The sequence below is a fragment of the Podarcis erhardii genome (genome assembly GCF_964252035.2).
Source record: "Podarcis erhardii genome assembly, chromosome: 1".
In the NCBI taxonomy this organism is placed as follows: domain Eukaryota; kingdom Metazoa; phylum Chordata; class Lepidosauria; order Squamata; family Lacertidae; genus Podarcis; species Podarcis erhardii.
The window spans coordinates 86,488,509-86,509,459 of NC_138497.1; positions in this window are offsets into that span (position 1 = coordinate 86,488,509).

Sequence of the window (20,951 nt, forward strand, 5' to 3'; positions counted from 1 at the left end):
CTCAGCTTCCCTAGGCGAAGCCGGGCCCGCTTGCACCTCAGTCGCCGGCCTGGCTGTATGGCTGGCTGGTTCAACTGCAGAAGGGCTCGCTCGGCCGCTAATTACTCCATCTGTTTCCTATGCGAATTCACCTGCCTCCGGTTTTATCGAGTGCTTTCCTTATTGCAAACATTTCTCGGGCTCATCTGGCACTCAGTTTCCTGGAAAGAGAGATGGGGGCCCAATGCCCGCTCCCCCCGGCCTAGTAGCGGGGTAGGATTTGCCAATGAGGCGAAATAGGCGGCTGAGGAAGGCCCGAGGCGAACGTGGGGTGGGGGTGGGCCCAGGGCAACGATGTGCCCGTGACGTGAACGAAGGAGCCTGCTAAAACGCTGGTGGGGGAGAGAACCGGATGAATTCTTCCCCCCGAAACAAGCAGGACACTTGCAAGACAAAAGCCAGCGCCACGCATTTCGTAGTCCTGCATCACCCCCTTTCCCCCACAGTTCTGAAACTCCTGCTCTGTATTCGATTTCTTCCTCCCTTCGTCCCAGGCTTATTGCTCCTTCTCCCATCCTCACTGTTTAAAGTACCTCACAGGACATACAATTGCAACTGTCCGGGCTCCTCCTCCTGCTCTCCCTTTCCCCCTGTTGCTTTTCCTTTGAAAGAGACGCGGCTTTCTCACTCCCCCTTTTTCTGTCTATGCCGCTCTGCAAGCACCGTGTTCACCAAGAGTCCGTGTGCGTGTATAACAGCAATCCATCTCTATCCTTTCCCTGCCTTGTTTGGAACTTAAATTGTCAGATGGTTTCAGTCTGTATTGTTTAGACAGATAGAAATGAATATATAAAATTGTGTAGGGTTTGCATTGTATAAAATAAATAGAACTCCCTGCCTATTGACATCAGGTATAGTACTGACTATACTCTTTTCAGCACCTGCTAAAAACAAGCTTGTTTAGACAAGCTTACCCAGATAAGTAGAATGATTACATGTGTCTTAATCTTTTTCTTAGCTTATTGCTGATTTCATTATTTGAATGTTTTAAATAGCCGCATTTATCATTTTTATTTTATTTTTATAAGCCCCCTGAGGTGGGTTTTTTTTACTATATAAATTGTACGAAATAAAATATATAAAACATTAAACCAGTTACTCAGAAGGCAATGCAGCGCAAACCGCCACCTTCTTTAGTGCTTCGATTGTCCACCTCTGTCCCTTATACGTACTCATTTCCTTACATTTCTCCCAGTTGCAGACATAACTGGTGTTCTAGCTGAAGTGGTGGAATAGAATGGCAGGCAAATGGGACATTTTAGCACTAGGACCCTATGCTGCCCTAAGAGATTGCCCCTGATACCTTTTTAAATATATATTATAAATATATATATTGGTTTTCAAAAATAGAAGCATTAGGTTTCCCCCATTCCCATCCCTCTGCCTGCCCTTGATATCTTAAAAGCCTCCAGGTGAGCTGGCAGCCTGGCACACCTCACTTTTAAAATTCTTTGCACCCCAGAAAATGGTTCCCATAAAAACATCACCATATCCTAGCCTATACCAACCTAGTGGCCTCCTGATGTTCTGGACTACAACTCCCATCAGCCTCAGCCAGCACAGGTTGCCCAAGACTGCCATGTTATCAGCTTTGCTAGTCTAACCTAGCATAAAGATCTGAGTATTCGTTCTTTAAAGCTGCCCCCCCCCCAAGTCCCTATACACCGTGATGATGTGTGCTGCTGCAGCATACAGGGTGAGAAGGAAAGAAAGGGTAGCAAACCCAGTCCCTCCTCACCTTCACCGTTGCCACCAAACCAATCTTCTAATTCCCAGACGGCCACCACCAGGCAGTGCTTTAACCTCTACAACTTCTAAACTGGTCCACCCAACCATCCATATACCAGGAAGCGTGGTAAGGCAATTAGAGATTAACTTTTACTGAAGGTTTTTGCAGGGTAACAATAAGGTAACAAATGTTTGTGAAAATGAGTTTTTTTGTCTTTTAAAAAAGCACAATCCTTATTTTAAAAGCATTTGGAGAGCACAGATGGAGCCCCTGTAGAAAAAGAAGAGAAGGGTGCAAATGGAATCAGAAGAACTCTTGAGATGGCTGGAAACTGTTAAGTGTTGACAGGAAACAGGGAAAGAGGCTACTCTCAGTTTAGCTGGATGAAATTTCCTGTGTTCTTTCTATTTGCTCTCATGAAACTTGTCAAAATGTTTTTATAATTTTTTAAAAAACTTGCAGTGTTTCTGCTGCCTCTCCCCCCCACCTCTCTTTCTCTCTCCGATTGTCCAGATGTGAAGAAATGGAACTGTTTTACCATTTTATGCTTTGTTCTTTGTTATAAAATGGTTGTGTGGTTTTTAGAGGCGGTAGGGCCCAAGGCTTGATTTGGTAGTGAAGGAGAAAATGAAACTTAAGGACAAAAGTTGGGTAGAGGAGAAAAATCTAATAAATTAGGGGAACTGGAAACTTTGCATGACTCTACTCTTCTGACTGGCCATGAAGCAGGGAGGGAGAATTGAAATAGTCTATGTAGGTGATAAACTAGAATACTGCAAGGACAGAACCAGTACAACAGAGACAAACTAGCTAAGGCTGCATACATGCCATAAAGCACATGACTTCCTTCAGAGAGTTTGGGGAACTGTAATTTACCCCACACAGCGCTACAATTTCCTGCACCCTTAACATACTACAGTTTCCATGATTCTGTGGGGAAGTCATGTGCCCATGGGCTCTCCTTCCAATGGGAGGCCAAGGATCTACAGAACATAGCACAATTGTAACATGTTCCACAGGTCAACCCAGCAGGTTGCAAACAGTATACAGAAGAATGGAGATCTACCCTACAACAAAGAGTTGGGAGATACTGGCTGGCACCCAATCTTGTCTATGCTCAGGACGTGTGTCACAATAATCATTTCTGATCTGCCAGCCACACACACCCTGGCACCTTTTCATCAGTAGAAGCTGATCCGTTTGGGCAAATGGGGCACTGTCCCACCAACTTCAGTCTGCCCTCAGCCAGCCTCTACCTGCCTGCTTTCTTACTTACAAGCATTTTAGGAAGTGATGCTCCCTGTCCGCTTCCTCCCCATAGTCTTAAGTGTTGCTGCTGTAGAACTCAGCAGGGAGAAGAATGGGAACAAAACCAGAATGAGCTGGCTCTGTCTCTCCTTGGCTCGGGCACCACCTCCTATTGGTCTCCCTGCTTTCTGGCCTGCCAGTCTCAATGGACACCAGCCACCACTGTTTTCATCATCCAATCTAAACTCAACTCTTATCCTTTAAGAGGGTTATCTTTTCCCAAACCCATTATTCCCCATCAGCAGCCTCCTTGGCACCTCAACGTTTCCAGGCTCAAGCTCTCATTCTCCAAGCACCAGTAGCCAAGTTGTTTAACAAACCTGCTGCTGTAGTTCCCTGTACACATCCCCCCCACCCCTGTCTGGCATGATATATAGCCACTTTCCTAGGCCAGCTGCCAGCCCCTGTGGAGCAGGGAGAACATGTTTCCTAGAGGCAGTAAGCCCAAAGGGATCGGCCCTGTTGCCTCATCTACATTGATACACTCCAGGCCCCAAAGAGAAATCACACTAGAAAAGATGGATGAGACATTCCCTCCTGCCCAACACGCACCTTTATACCACTTTGTAGCCTTTTCCTGCTGGGTACAGTGTCTCAGAGGGCAAGGGCAGAAGAACCCCCTACAGGGTTTGTCCTTACTATGCTGGAATGGGAAGCTACATTGCTATACATTCTTTCTTAACCCTCTTTTAAAAGGTGAGACATGGATCTCCTCCTCTCCAGGAGTCCAGAGAACCTGTTCAACACAATAAGAGCATAACAAACTATTGCAGTGATCTCATAGGCATGGCCAGCTTCCATATTTTGCCATGCATGTCTCCTCTGTGCTCTCAGTTGCTTGTTGCATGGAATGTTTCTTTCTTCCAGGAGTGACAGCTAGCTCCGCGATTCTGGAGCTTTAGATGCCCTTGTTCTGCCATGAAGTGGCAGCCCAGATCCAGGAACGAGAAATCATTCCCATATTTCTTCATCCGCACCCATTCTGAGAGGACCAATGACATCATTAGTGCTGTCTCCATCTTAAGGCAGCTTTGTATCAATCAACCAACCCATCAATCATTTTATTTGTATGCCACCTTTCCAAAGTTAAAACCATCCTCAAGGCGTCTTACAAGATATAAAAACCACATAATTGCAAATGTAACAAAACAGACATAAACAATAAACAAAACATCAAAAAGAACACAACCAGATAGAACATTTTCAGCATAAATCACGAGATCACAAAATAATATCAAGAACAGCAACTATCCCACTCCCGCTATAAAAAACCCTAAAAATACCCTAGCCCAAGAGTCATTCAGAGCCCTGCCCTTCTCCCAGGCCAGGTGGAAAAGGCCTGCAAGGCAGGGAGCAGGTCTTTCAGGACTCAAAGTCAATATGATTGTATGCCTGCAAGACCCCTTGTCCCCTATGTGCCTTGGATCAAACAGAATACCCATGTTGTCCAGAGCTGCTAGATCAAATGGTTTTGCATTCTGCCCACAGCAAAATCCCCTTGTGCGTGGCTGCTTCTCTGAGCTTACCTCTGATGTAGGAAAGAGGGAATATCAGCAGAAAGGACCTCTCTTTTTCCTGGTGTTCCTTTTATCTGTGCGGCTGTCACTGCCTCCATAGCTGCTCCTCCCACACTAGTCTGAGAGCGTGTGCAGGCTTCTGCTCACGGCTTGGGAGGCCACACATTGCAGAAACGGGCATGTTGGGAGCAACCACTTGAGCAGAACTTGTCTGTATGCATCCCTCGACCACTGCAGACCAGCCACCAGATGCAGCCGTAAGTGTTCTGATAACGCAATGTGCAATGGGTATCCCAGGTTCAATATTCACTGGTGGAAGGGTACCGGACTATATGGAAGCGGTTTCCACATCAAAGTGAGTGCATGTCAAGCCAATGACAGTGGGGGAGGGACAGATTCAGATTTACTGCCCCACCAAAAAACTTGGTTGCTTTAGTCACACACACATTCCCACAATAACAGATCACCCCCAGCATTCAAAACTCCAGTTGTTCTAGGTGCATTTTGTGACAGGGAATTTCATTAGTGTGAGCAGTTTCTGAGCTCGGGGCGCAGTACTGCGCCTAAAATTTCAGTTTAAACCTGCGGAATGGAAGGAAAGGAGGACCCTTTTCTGCCTCCCCACTTCCAGCTACTCTCTGAAGACTGGAGAAGAGACCCCCTTAAGAATACTTGGGGAAATATTGGGGAAACAGCACCAAGTTTATCTGAAAATGTTTCAATGCTTTGTCGCACATAGATGCTTTGTGGCTCTAACATCCATCAGAGTGCGCTAGGAGGTCTGAGGCAGGTCCTGAGGAAAAATATTCTCCTATCCATGAGCATAAGGAATAAGGAAGGACCATAGCTCAGTGACAGAGCATTTGCCTTGCATCCCAGGTTCAATCCCCAGCACTTCCAGGAAGGGAGGGAAAGACCCCTTTTGAAACCCTGGAGAGCAGCTGCCAGTCAGTGTAGGCCATACTGAGCTAGAGGAACCAATGGTCTTACTCCAAATATGGCAGCATCATATGTTCCTAAGAGGCAGCTGGGTAAAGTGGGGTGACTGGCCTCTCCTATGCAGTTCTGTTTTTGACCCTGGGGAAGCGGTTTCCTCGACACGGCTATTACGTGTGAAAGGGGCTCTAGTCATGCAAGCGCGAGGGAGCATGTGACGTGTGGCAACAAGCAAGGAGCTCCCACATCTCATTCTCTTCCTCCCCTCCCCTCCCCGCCTCTGGCTGCCACTCCATTAACTCCGCTGGGATCAGTCGATAGCAGCGGTAATTGTTCCCTGCTAAAACGCATTCCCGCTGTTTAGAAAGGCTAATCCAGAAGCTGCAAAGGTCAAGTGCTGACATTTCCCAGCGCGGTTCCTGATGCAGAGACAGAGCCACAGGGGCCGGGGGGGGGGAGCCCCAAAGGAACCAACCTCAGGGATGGGTGTCGTATTCACGCAGGGAACACTTGCCGTTCCACCCTTCTACAAAGGTGGATAGGTCTCCCTGCCACAGGTTCTGGCTGAAAGTGCTCTGCAGACAAGGAGACTTCAGGAAAGCTTGGTGTGGAGTCCTGGTCCTCAGCCCTCTCTGCTTTATCCAGCCGATGTGTCCAAAGGACTGGGGATCTGCCTAAGTCACTATGAACACACTCAGCTGTCAGCAAATCACTCGTATGCCTGAAGTTACATCATTCTCCCCATCCCACGCTCCCTGAAAGCATGTTATCTCTGCTAAGGTGGTCTGTTATATAGCTGAAGGGACATTCAATAGGCAACTCTGTCCCAAAAGGGTACAAAACGGCTCTCCTATGCTCCTTGGGAGGCCTAGGCCACACCACAATGAGCAGTTCCAGCTGTGGCACTGGAAAGGTTTTCCTTTTGGAAACGTTTGCCTTTCAAATGGTTTCATCACAGTCTCAGGTGCCACATCAAAAAGGCAGACCAGAAAACCCCAAGAAACCTGTCTGTTAAGCAATGAGAAGAAACGGCAGGAGCTAAAATCCTTCAGCAGACACACTGATGTCTTAATCCACTTCCCTCTCCCTCACTGTTGCCACCAGTGGCTCCTCAGGCTCTGGCTTTGTGGATGCCTCTCTTTCTTGATCCCCCACCCGCCTAGCCCTGCCATGCCCAGCTCTTCACCAATAACACCACAATCCACACCTAGTTTTGGGCTCTTATATCTCAACAAGGCATTAGGGATGGGGACTAGCGCCTCTTCTGGTTGGCAGGCAAGGAAAGTGCATAACTGAGCTCCTCTCTTTGCCTCTGGATAGTTTATGACTCAGTTCACAAAGTATACCCATTTTAAAAGGCATTTAATTTCCCTCTCAGTACCTGCCTCTCATGCTTTCATGCAGCGGGGAAGATGGTGCCTCAGGCTTGGGACCAAATGTGGCCCTCCGTATCTCACCATCTGGCCCTCTGGATTCTTTGCACCTTTCTTGGGTGTGTTTCTCTGACTGGGATAGGTCTTCGAACTTTGCTAATGCTTATTGCTTGCCTGGAAAGAGGATTGAGAGTGAGGTATGAATGTGTGTGAAGAAAATAGTCTACTGTACAATGATAAATTGCCAATTTATTGCTCTGCCTTCTTTTGTCCCTGACCCTGTCCACCGCCGGCATGTGGCCCACGGAAGGGAATGTGGCCCTTGAGCTGAAAACCCCCCCCCCCCGCTTTAACCAATCCCACTCGTAATCCCTCTTTTGCTACAAATTTGCAACCCTCTGTCCTAAGAATAGCCAACATGGTGCCCTTCAGGTGTTGCTGGGTTCCAAGTCCCATCAGCCCCAGCCAGTATGGCCAGTGATGGGGAATGACAAGAGTTGGAGCCCAACAATAACTGGAGAGCCATAAATCCTCCATCCCTGCTTCACAGCCAATTCCCAAGAGCAGAAGAAACAAGCAGCATATAGGCACAAACCTTAAATATGGCTCAGAAGGCTTTGCACAAGGGAACAGAATCTCTCTTATGAATTCCTTTACCCACAAATAATTTCTGGTGAGGACTTGGTCTACATTCCACCTAGCCTGGAAGGGAAACTTGGAGAATACAGAGCAGGGCCTTCTAGATTGTGGTGCCTGCTATGGGAACTCCATTCCCTTAGAAAGCCTGTCTGTGCAAAGTGTTGCAAATCTTCAGCAAAAAGATTTTAAAAACATTTTTATCTCAGGAGACTTTAATTACATTTACGTAAATGGAGGATGTTGCATTTTAATTTGATGCTGGTCTTAAATCACTGCAGGTACGGTATTAGCAGTTGTGTGTGCTAATGGAATTGTATATTTAGGCTTTCTAAGCTGCTAAAGGGCCTTGCATAAAAAAGGGGGGCAGAATGGGATATATTTCAAGCTTACCCTTCCTTAATTCCTGGTGTGACCTTTATGAGGAGCTGCAGGCAAGGATGGCTTAACTAACCTGTACAGTATGCTACGCCTTTCCCCACCTTTAATCCTGCATGGTCCAAGTAGCTGGAAACAAATTGGGATAATCAAATGCTGTGGGGGACAGCGTTTTTTGTTGGCTGCAGGTAGCAAAAGCTTGTAAGGATTGTTCTTTTGTTTCTACAACCACCCTAAGAGCCCTTGGTAATGTAGTTTGTTAAGGGTGCTGGGAACTGTAGCTCTGTGACGGGTAGACTACAATTCCCAGGATTATTGAGGGAGGATGGTGCTTTTAATATTATGTATCTTCTAGCTCTTACACCAGACTCTGGGTCTCCTGTTCCTTTTCTCTTACCCCTTAAAATAGAACAATTTTCCTTTGCTTTGCTTGCAGGGTGGCTTTTTGCATCTACTGTATACATATTGTAAATAGGCACGTGCAAATTTCACGCTGTGCCCTTAGTCTTTTTAAGGGTCTAGCAACGCCCCTGCTCCTTAGCTCGCTCTCCCTCAGGAGCGACTGATTTCAGTCTCTGCCTGTTGAAAGTCCTCAGCAATCGCAGCAGCAGCAGCAGCGCCGGCCTCGAATAAGAGGCGCGCGCCGAGGGGGGAGCCGTCCCTCCCTTCCAGCGAGGCTTCGCGTGTCCCCCCCCCCCCCGCTTTTAATCCTGCCCCTTCATCACCGTCCCCCTCATTTGCCTTCCAGCTGCGCGGCCCAGCCCTGGCAACGGCCGTTGCCTAGTCTCGGCGCGGAGGAAGGCAGGCACCAGGCGGGCGAGCATTAAACGAGAGCTCTTCACTTAACGACTTCGGCCGAGCGGCGAGCACGGGCCACGCGGGCGCATTGGCGCGGCGAGAGGCGGGCTGGCGCGCAGCTGGGCGACGAGAACTTTTTGGAGAGCCCGCGCTGATCCACTGATTAAGCGCTCCGGGAACCTCCCGGGATCAGGCTCTCTGCGGGCGCCGCCTTTCCAGTCTCTGCTAAGCGCCTCTCCTCCTTCCTACCCCGAGCCGTGGCGCCTTCGCTCTTTTCGCCTGCACCTCCAGTCGTTCGGCTTCCTTCCTAGATCGCTCCCCTTCCCAGGTCTCCTCGAGGTCATGGCCTCAGCGCAACTCCAGAAACACGTGTCAATTCCCTGGATGGATTCTCGTTTCACACCAACCTACCCCCGCCCCCCGCCTTTGTCAAGGGTGTTTTTTTTTGGGGGGGGAGGGTGCTTGTCACTTCCGGTCTCTCATTAATTGGGCTCCTTGACCTGGCACCTAAATTGGCGGCTGCAACTCGCGCTAAATCACCTGGTGAGCACAGCTCGTCCAGGCAGAGACGGATGCCCCCGGCCTGCTGTCATGGCAACGGGCCTCTGCCAGCAAATGGGGTCAACACAGGACCATCGATCAGGGGGCGCCATGGCGAGCATCTCCTCCCGTAAACCAGTTTTGGGTGATCTTCCACCGCAGGGCCCGTTGTTTCATCAGCACCGAGAGACATCTGTAAATCTCTCGTCTTGCTGATGGTGGGGGAGCCGAAGGGAGGAAAGCCCACGCGAGTTTCTTCTCCACGGAGAGGCCTGGTAACTCCAGAGCCATGGGGCCTCTGCAACGCCCCCGACCCCTCACGCACCCACCCCCTCGGTGTGTCAAGGGAGCTCTCAGGGCAGGGATTCCGGTTGCTCCCTGCCCGGCCCCAAAGGGTTAAACTCATTTGCATTCTGTGCCGCGCGCCAGCCGGGAATTGCACTTTTATCGGCCTGCGGTGGCGGCAGTGCTGAATTGGGCTTGGGAACTCTATTTGTGAGCGAGCGCGAGCGCCCCAATTATTCCTGGGGAGATAAACGCAGTGGCTGGTGCCTCATTAACATTCCCCAGCCCAGGCAGCCTTAGACGGAGCTCGCTGGTGCGGCGTATTGATAAAAGCAAGCAGCTGGGAAACGCAGCATTCGCTACACCCGGTGCTATGTAAACACACGCGCGCAAGCAACATGCCCGCACGGATTGAGCCGGGCACACACGCGCGCGCCCACTGCCCGGCCGCATCGGGTTCACACGAGCAGGGCGGGCACGCATATGTACACGCCCAAGGGCGGGTCAGCCAAAGAGGTGCACGAGTGCCTGGAGGCGCGCGCGCCTATCTTGATCCGGACTCGATCCGGTCTGTAGTGATGGTAAAACAAGTGCAGTTTAACAACGGCCCCCACTTCAACTACTTACCTCGTGCCTGCTGCCTCCTTGTTTAACAGGCCGCGGCCCCGCCATTTTTCCTGGCCCAGATGGTGGAGGGGAATCGGAACAAGCAAGGAGCGCTCTCTCCTCTCCACCCCAGTAGGCGGAAGTTTGGTTTGCTATTGTTACCGGCCTGCAGATATACCCATTGGTGGGAGGCACTCAGGACTCTGTTTTGGACATGGGCCCGCTATCGATAGGGTTCCTACTATCACTGATGAAATTAGGCTAAAATAATAACCTGGTCTACTCAGAAGTTAAAAAAAGGTAAAGGTAAAGGACCCCTGACAGTTAAGTCCAGTTGCAGACGACTGGGATTGCGGCGCTCATCTCACTTTACAGGCCGAGAGTTTTTCCAGGTCATGTGGCCAGCATGACTAAGCTGCTTCTGGTGAAACCAGAGCAGCACACAAAAACACCGTTTACCTTCCCCCTATTTATCTACTGGCATTTTTGGCGTGCTTTCGAACTGCTAGGTTGGCAGGAGCTGGGACCGAGCAACGGGCGCTCACCCCAACACCTTTGTCAGTAATGGAATGGAAGGCCAAGGCTTCTAGCAATTTTTTTTCTGCCTTCACTTTCCATTACCCCCACTACAGCAAACCTGTGAGATAGGGTAGGCTGAGAGATGGTGACTGACCCATTCTCACCCATTTGAGGTTCATGGCCAAGTGTGGGGTTTGGAGCTGGCTCTCCCCAGCCCATTTCTAACACTAACCACTGTACCACACTGCCTTCTCGCCACTGCAGCAGATGAAGGAAGAAGTATTAGAGGCATTGGGGAATCACTCAGAACACTGGGCCGTGCTGTTACATTTTAGTCCTGACCATGAGCACATTTGTCTGTGGGTGCAGTAAACGGGGCTGAGGGGCGATTCTGTCCCTCCTCCTGGGAGCCCTTGCGAGGGCCTGTCGCTTGGCATGAGCGGCCACTGCAGGGCCTGTGCCGTGGGGAGGGACGGCCCCCCTTGGCTCCCCAGAGCCTTCAACTCCAGTTAGCGGCAGCCTCGGCAACCCTCTGGGGCTGCCTATTGGATTCTGCTTTGCTGAGCAGAGCCTATCGATCGGGCAGTAATTAAAGTCGCTCCAAACTCCTACTCAAATTCAAGCTTGCAGAGTTTGGTGTGTGTGAGAAACACCCTGGGCCTGCAGGCAGGGAGGCCGTGTGCCAGGGCCTGGGCTTCTCTGGAGCTGCAACGGGCGAGCTCCTGACCATGTTCAGTTCTTGCATCTCTTTGGGATTTGATGGCAGTTTCTAGGACTCAGGACACACACTGTTTGTTGTGATTTGAGACAGAAGGCTGGGGGTTTGGGGTCCTTTTCCTGCTGTTGGGGGAAACCCTAGTATGGCACAGGTGGGCAGGCTGCTGGGTATGATTCCTGTTGCTACTTGAATCCTGTGGGCTGGAAGAAGTGTTTCATCTCCCTGTCCTCCTGGACTGAAGTTTTCTCTGCCTATGTACTCCATAGATTCTGTGTAGGAAATAGCATGCAATCCAGATGCATGGCAGTTGCAGACTTCTGTTTCACTGTCTGTAAAGAACAAAAGGAGAGCCTGCTGGATCAGGCCAAGGGCCCATCTAATACAGCATCCCGTTTTCATAGTGACCACCCAAATGTCTATGTAGCAGGATCCGAGCACAAGAGCACTCTCCACTCCTGTCCTTCCTAGCAACTGGTATTCAGACTGCGGAGGCAGAGCATAGCCGTTATGGCTGGTAACCATCAATCGCTTTCTCTACAAATTTGTCTGATCCTCTTTTAAAGCCATGCAAGCTGATGGCTGTCATTGCCTCCTGTGGGAGTGAGTTCCGTAGTTTAACAATGCACTGTGTGAAGTACTTTCTTTTGTCTGGCCCAAATCTTCCAACATTAAGCTGCATTGGATGTCCACAAGTTCTAGTGTTATGAGAGAGGAAATTTTGGTGGTGGTATTTAGCCTAGAGAAATGGCACCTACGACATGTTGTGCTTAGCAAATCTGCTTCAAGTCTGTGTATGGCATTTGCACCCTCTGCAGAAGTCAAGGTTGAAAACCTAGAATCATTCCCAGTTTTATGTTCACGACAGCCCTGTAAGGTAGGCGAGACTGATTTGCCCAAGGTCATGGCCAGTTTTGAAATCATGCCTCCTGGCTCAAGGTCAACATTATCACATCATCTACTTACCGGTAACTGTAACATGTGTGCCAGGATGCGCCTACCAGCTGCAAAGTGGTGAGAAAGCAGCATGTCACGGTGCCTGGTCACCGTAACCCGATGTTCTCTTACGTCATTCCTCAGCAGCGCCTATGAAAAGGATGTTCTACATCTGTAGGGATTGTGTAGCATGTGAAATAGCTCTGAGAAGCAGCAACAAGGAACGCCAGCCCAGGAAAGATATTTTGCCAGGGGGGACAGAGTCATAATGAATTCCTCTCTCTCCCAATATTAAGGAGGATATTATTAGAGTACTCCTGGAGCCGAAGTGAGCTGATGGAAAGGAGGGAGATGAGGAAAGGGATATAGTGGTTTTCAAGTCCCATCTTCTGAAATCCCACTTTTGAGCAAGTTCTCACATTCTGAAGACCCCCCGACCGACAAGAGCTTTTATCCTGAGCAGAGATACCTCTGCCCCCAGCCTGTGTCATATTGCTACAGTCCGTTCCCTTGCCTGTAGGCCCCACTCTGACCACATCCCATAAGGGAGCCAGGACTCCTCCTGGCAATGGGAGGCATCAGAGCCCTCCTCAAGTTCAGACAACCCCAACTGGAGCACCAGTCTCTAGATTGTTGCCTCGGGCTCACTCCAGAAGTCTCCACCCGGTGATACGTTATTTATAGCTTGGGCTATCATTTTTTGTCACTGTGCAGTGTGTGCTTTGTGATCTTTCAGATCATTCATCTCGTTCATACTGATGGCATCCCTAGGAGGTGGGCTATTAATAGCCTTGCTTTACAAATTGGGGAACTGAGGCCAAGAGGCAGCCGATGAGCCCATCACTGAGAAGGGGCTTGAACAGAGGGGGTTGGCTGGGTTCATCCCTTGAAGAGAAACCAAAGAAGGGGAAAGAAAGAGAGAAACAGGAAGGTGCATTTGAAGCTGGAGTTGGGTGGGGGAATTGAAGCCTGCTGTCTGATTGCAGAGACAGAGAACTGGCATGCAAGATCTGAAAGGAGGGCAGAATCACTTATATCTCAGAGGAGCGGGGATCATGATTACTGCCCCCAGGAATGCCTGCTAATAGTATATAACCTACGTGGCTAGTTGGGGTCAAAGATTGTCATCCAGGAGACAGTATAGACCTGCACAACTTATATCCCCAAGTGGTGTAGTGGGGGGGGGGGGAATGCTGGGCAGTACGGGGCATTTTGAGAGCATGATCAGTGATGTCATATGCTGGCGTGTCAGGATAACCAACGGTGTTTCCTTGCTCTGGCAAATGAATGAGGCGATAACAAGGCTTTCAATTTTATGACGCTTTAGCATAAAGGGAGCATAAGGAAAATAAGCAGAGGCTGGGATATTTCTTTTCTTTGTTGGGGCTCCTATTTCAGGCTATCGGTTTTAAATGGTAAATTTCCTTGCAGTATTGTTTTGCATTTCGAGTTAAAAGCTGAAGGTTGCATTTCTGCTTGCTGATGCCTTTTGTTAAAGCTCGGTGTTTTATAAATTGAACCTAGGCAGACAGAAATAAGCACCACCATGTTCAATGGAGCTTGCACCCTGGAAACTGTGCATAAAATTGCAGTCACCTTGATCCTAGTAAATTGTGTATGATGCTGTGTACAACTCCTCTTTCCTCTTTTGGAAACTCTCTCTCTCTCTCTCTCTCTCTCTCTGGACCCACACAGCTGCCTTAACTTTTGGACTGTAGCTATGGGAGCTGTCGTGATGACCTCTTGCACTTCTAAATTTCCCACAAAGCCTGCAAGCCTACGCATGTGGCCTTCTATTTGCTTGACAACACCGCCTCCTAAATTCTGGTGCAAGTACTTATCAGTCCTCAGCGGGATGAGGTTTTGGCAGAGAAGTGAAAGGGGAACCTGCAATGTGCAGAATGAAGTAGGGATCTGATGGAAGGGTCCTTGCTGAGCTCCCCCCAATCACCACTGCTACAGCTATTATACTTGTCCTGCCATCCTTTCACGCAACCTGCCCACTTAGCATGCAGAGGGGTGCCTGTCCCAGAGACACCAGCCTCACACGGGACATCACGCACTGTCTTTGTGCAGCAGCCAAGGCAGCACTCAGCTCCAAGGACATCATCTCCTCCAGACACTAGGCAAGGGCATTTGTCTCTACATTGCACCCAGGTGGGGGAAGAAACACCCCTACACACTGCAATGCCCTCTGCTGGGAGATTCTGGGGTTGGCGTCATGCTTCTTCCCTCCCGGCTCAACATGTGCCCCTCACTGCCCCTGCAGCCTCTGCTGGGCATCCCCAGGCTACGCTGAACCTTGATGCTTTCCCCTGCAAACAATCACAGTGTGGAAAGAGTTTGCAAAGAAGCAAAGCAACAAATTGCTCTGGACAGCTCCCTGTACATTGTCCCCAAATCCTAGCACAATACACGTAAAGTGGCAGGTTTTTTCCTCCATGATAATTAATCCAGAATAACTTCCACCCCCTGGTTTTATACTCCCAATCACTCACATGAGTTTGAAATCTCCAATTTTACTGAAAAGCATATGCTCAAAGGATGGGAAAATCCTTTAGCACTCTTTTACTCACCTCGATTGTGGGTATGACGGGCTGGTTAAAGTGTGTAAAGGGGTGACTAATCTGTATTGAGATTTGGGGCTATGTCCCTGAGGAAGGATGTGTGTCCTTGTCTCTCATTCTGGACAGCATGTTCCAGTGGCGGCCCTGGCCAGAAAATTGTCACACAGAGGATGACCAGGGGGAGGGTCAAGAAGCAGCAAGGTTGTCTGCAGGTGTGCTCTATGCGTGTGTGTGTGTGTGTGAGAGAGAGAGAGAGAGAGAGAGAGAGAAGCAGGGCGGTTGTGCCAGGTGAGTGTGTAAGTAAAATTCAATACTCAACAGGAAATCCAATGTTTAGCAAATTGGCAGCGAAAAAGCTTGCTATGGTGGCAGCGCCCTCTGCTGGTGTGCAGAGCAGTCCTGGAAGCCCAAATCCAGCCCAGAGCTAGCACTGAGCCTAAGGGGGCAAGGAGCAGATAGCTAGGAACAAGCTAACCATAAAGTAAGGTTACCAGATGTTCCCGGGGACAGTCCCCGGATTTACAAATCAGTCCCCATACAAAATCAATTGAAGTACAAAAGTGTCCCCAGATTCATTGAAAAAAATCTGGTAACCAAGCCATAAAGGCAAAGCCTGTTGGGGCTTGTGTTGCTTAAGCCCTAATTTTGCCTGGAGCTCTTTGCCAGAGGTCATGAAAACAACCCCTCTGAGCAAAGGCACGTGATCTGGGAACAAGATCAGGCTTAAATCAGGCTGGTTGAAGGGGCAGCAATAATTTTATCAGGATTCACAGGTTGAGGAGCATCTTAGGCCGAAGGGCCTTCTTTCTTCTTGTTCCCATACACCCCTTGCTGAGAGCCGCATTCCTTCCTGGAAAATCGTTTAAGGGCAACTTGCCACAGGTGGGCAGAGGCAAAAAGCAGGTGAAGCAACACATTTAGACATTACCTTTGCACTCTAAGCTAGTTTCCTCTTCACGTGCTTTTTTCTGTCCTCCATCCAGGCATTCTCAGTCTCGGGCCAGAAAAAAACCCACAGGATGCAAAGCAGGTCCAGGGAACAGCGTGGCCCGAAGAGAGTTTCAAGCACCAGACTGAGAGGGCTGGAGGGCAGCCGTGGGCTCCTGCGCCTGAGGTTCCCCACTCCTGTGCCATTAGCACATGGCGATGGCAGTGGTGCCTAGCAGCCAGCGAAGGCTTTAACTGATTGAATAAGACCCCATAAGGATCTGTTAAAGCCTAAGTTGGGAGGAAATCTGTTTTTCATTAACAAATAATGTTATTTATTTATTTATTCTCAATTTATTTTTTTAAGGCCACCTTTCACCCTAAAGTCCCAGGATGGGTTATGACAATTTAGGAGACAATAATTTAAGAGTTTTTTAAACTTACAATTAGAAAAATTAGGGTGGCTCTTGAAACTTGGTGTGTTTGGCAAGTGTGACATGATACCCTTCCTTGCTTTCTCTTGAAGCTGGAGGAAAGTGAATGAAATGAAGAAGCACCATCTCACAGTCCAGCTCCCCAGTTCTGATGGGATAAAGCGAAACTGAAGTCGTGAGAAACCCATGCAATCATGCCTCTTCCACTTTGATCTTTTCTGCTAGAAGTATTTAAACCATGTCTATGCACTCCTCTAAGTGAGACTGACACCACCGGAAGGTACTGGTGAGGTCCACCATTCAACTCTCCCATTTTGTGGCAGGGAGAAATTCACAAACAAAACCCAGTTCACATGAAAGGTCATTGCAGTTTTCTGAGCATGACTCCTGCAGCCTCTTTACCGAGAGCGCTCAGTGCTTTTAACAGTTGCACAAGAGACAGGAATTCAAGAGCGCAATCTTTGCTGGCACAGAGAAGTAGCAACGAGGAAAGCTTTACCTATTGAATTTCTGCCTGCAAACCATCTCCAGCAGCTTCTCAGGCCACAGCAAGGCAATTCAGTCACGCACCAGCAAATCATGTTACGGCACTCAGCTCCCAGCATGACGATGGTACCAGGAGCCAGGCACAGACTCAGAGCTGGACTAATGGATTCTTGCACATCTAATGCGATTTCCGGGCTGCATTTCTCCTCCACTGCTCCCACCCTCAGCTCCACCCTTTGCACAAGCGGAAAACCAATACTGTATCTTAAGTTCAGCAAAGGAGGAAATAAATGGCTCAGCCTGCTGGGCACTGCAGCTCCTATTCCATGCAGACCCAAATCAAGAGCCCGGTCTACCTTCCCCAAGCAATGCCTCTGTACTCATCCATATAGTGCCCCCTACTGGAAGACTCTGGTCTTGCCCTTTAGTCCTAATCCTTCCCCAACACAGCCACCCTCTTTCCAAATCTTGCAATTTTCACCATATTATCTTCCCAAGAGGCAGGATTCTTAAAAGTTGCTTTGAATTTGACATGGAAAAAACATCCCCTTTGCTATGGGAATCCCACCTCCAGCTTTTAATTTAGATTTACTTAAACATGACAACAAGTCACGAGACACTATTGGAGCAACTCCAGCCTCTGAGAGCTGGACCATAAAGAAGGCTGATCGCTGAAGAATTGATGCTTTTGAATTATGGTGCTGGAGGAGACTCTTGAGAGTCCCATGGACTGCAAGAAGATCAAACCGATCCATTCTTAAGGAAATCAGCCCTGAGTGCTCACTGGAAGGACAGATCCTGAAGCTGAGGCTCCAATACTTTGGCCACCTCATGAGAAGAGAAGACTCCCTGGAAAAGACCCTGATGTTGGGAAAGATGGGGGGCACAAGGAGAAGGGGACGACAGAGGATGAGATGGTTGGATAGTGTTCTTGAAGCGACAAACATGAGTCTGACCAAGCTGCGGGAGGCAGTGGAAGACAGGGGTGCCTGGCATGCTCTGGTCCATGGGGTCACGAAGAGTCGGACATGACTAAACAACAACAACAACAGCCTCTGAATAGGCATAGAAACACTGACAAAACTGGCTTGACAAGGTCAGATACGCACACACAAATAACTTGGCAGCCCACAAAAAGGGGGACTGTGAATGCGGCAGGAAGTTAAAAATGTATTTGAAGCCTGTGGTTCAAAGCCACACCTTACCCACAACCATGATTAACTACTGACTTTTTAAAAATTGCACCCGGTTCCTCTCATTATAAAGTTCAGAGCAGTTTACAAGATGAAGCTCTCACCCAGGACAGGCAGGTCCCATCTCAAAGCACAGTCATTACTGGAAAGCGGTGGCAGGCAGGCATTTTTGGAAATCGTGCCAGAAATCAAAGCCACATCTTTGGCGTAGTTTTGATGCTAGTCCAGTCCTGTGCAACTTGTGACCCACCAAGCTGAACATCTACCAGAGGCTCACGGCATTTCCTGTTTTGGTTGCCTGCCTGAGTCTGCAAGAGCAAAGCTGGTTGTTGAGCACCTGATTTCAGAATCAAAGCATTTGAGTTGGAAGGGGGATTAGATCAACCCTCTGAGCAGATCATGAATCTTGGAACTATAGCAGCCCTGAAAGATGGCCATCCTGCCTCTCCTTAAAATTCTGCGTGTGCCACAGTACAATGCCAGATGGGCTAAGTTTGCCTTGGTTGGTCACAAGCAGAACAGGCCTACTCTAGTCAACACAGCATTGGGGCAGGATGGCAGGGGAGGTGGACAGACAGCAGGCCTCTGTGCCACATATTATCTGTGCTGTGGAAGCTGTGACTCTCTCAGACATTGTTGGACTACAACTTTCCTCAGCCCCAACCACTATGGCTAATAGTCAGGAAAGATGGGAGATGGGGGGGTGGGTCATGGGTTAGCTATCCCTGGTATGTATTTTGACTTCCATAATTCACACAGGACCCACACGGTTGCTTTTTCTGTACCTTTGTAATGTTAAAATAGTGAGCTGACCAGCTCCAGGATTCTGGAGGGCCTGTGTCCCTTTCCCCAGCCCAGCTTGGGGTGGATACTCTTCATCATGACCAGAGGTGGCAGAAACGCCAGCCAAGAGATCAGCAGCTGCTGTTGTCCACTCCGTCACCTGCTTGCCCTCTCCTTATGGAGAGCAAAAACTGAGCAGTGCTTTTGTTTGAAGGGTCTGTCCAGCTTTCTCAGTGGCCTCCTGTTGGTCTTGGGGCCCTGGCAAAAATCCTCCCTTGCTGCCTTCTGGAGCCAGCCACAGACTTGCCAGTTGGCATGCCTAGTGCCAGTCTGCTTGACTGTTGTCTTTAAATGGAATTCTGTACTCTTAGCGAGTCAAGTATGTAAAGCTGAGGCTATTTTCTCCCAAATGTACTTTGTTGCACTTATCAACACTGCATTTCATTACCCAACTCTCCCACTGCTATAAGATCCCCGTGGAACTCCTTACAATCTGCTTTAGATTTAACTACCTTGAATAATTTATCATCTGCAAATTTTGCTGCTTCCCCGTTCAATCCCTTTTCCAGCTCATTAATGAATATGTTAAAAAGCACCGGCCCCATTATAGATCCTTGAGGCTCTCTGCGGTTTCTCTCTTTCCACTGTGCAAATTGACCATTTATGCCTACCTGCTATTTCCTATCACTCAGCCACTTGCTAATCTACAAAAGGATGTCTCTGCTTATGCCACGACTACTTAACCTTTTGCAGGAGCCTTTGATTGGGGACTTTACAACCTGTGTTATAAAAAGGTCTAATTACACAAATCTTTACTCCGTTTACTTACTGACATTCTCTCTCTCGATTTTTTTGCAGAGTTGGGAGGTAGGCTAGCATTTCTCTTGCATGTCTGATTCTGTTCCTGAAATAGTATCTGCTGCATGTATATATAAAAGCAACCAACTTTCCATTTCTCTCTAGCATTACCAAGAAACAGAAGCCAGGGTGGTTCCGTTGGACAGAACAAGCTGCCTGACATGCAGGACACATCTCAGAGAAAGGGGGGCCTGGATCCGTCCCTCAGCCCAGCCAAGGATGGTGTTTTTGAACAACACCTGCACTTTGAATCCTAGCAGTATGCAACGCATTTTACAATCCTCCTCCTCTTCTTCATCCTCACAACCCACCCATCCTACTTTACAGAAAGCTGCAGCTCAAGAATAATTAATATATATTTAAATATGATCTCTTTATTTCATTTTTTTAATGGAAGAAGCTGCAAGTAAAAAACAAGCAGATAAAATAGGCACACCAATGCAGCCAGCCCCCCTCCCAGACAGCAACAAAATGCTGAATTGCTAATGCCTTTATTAGTATGAATTTTACCCAGGTCACAATCTGATGGGGGCAGGAGAAATACAAATTAGAAAGGGATCTGCAGCCACAGAATATGTCCTTTGCAATGTTAAGATGCAGAGAGGCAATAGATCCTGTTTCAAATAACCCTCACCCCTACCCCACTACCTGCTGGAGTTGGGTCAGCTGTTTCCTCTGATGCTTTTACCAGTTCACTGTAGGGTCCTAATTCCTGAACTTGGCAAGGGAGAGTGGCAGCAGACCTTAGCCAGTCTTTAGACCTTGGAAAGGAAACTTGCTGTGAGTTGCTTTGGAAACTGAACATCCTCTATAGCTGTTTACATTGATACGTCCATGTTCCAACATGTTCTCAAAGTGCTTCACAAACAGCAAGAATGTAAACACATAACCCTCCTCTCTGGTGCTGAATTATACCAGGAGCAGGGATTTCACCTCCCTTAGGTGCAGCTTAGTGCATCCCCCAACACCCAGGCCCCGAGTTGGAATCCTGCCATTAAGGCAAGGAAAACAGGTTAGCAGAACCTAATCAGATCAGGGCACTTTGTATCAATAGAGGAACATTTGACCCTCCAACTGTTGTTGGATTCCAGCTTCCATTACTCCTAGCAAGCAAGACCCAGGGTCAGAGGTGATGAGAGATCAAGTCCAGCATCACCCAGAGGGCTGCCAGTTCTTCACCTCTGCAAGAGACAACCCCTCTCCTTGCAACCTCAGCCCTTGTACATGGAAAGGTAAAGCCTGAGGGCAAATGAACCGCAACAGCAGTGTGGGAGTTTGCATGTGCCAGAGTCCCTGTTGCATCTCATCTCCAGAGCTCCTTGCTCAATGCAGGCTCCTGTTCCAGCCCTTGTGGAAAGCTGTTCCCATTAGCTTAAAAACTAACAGAC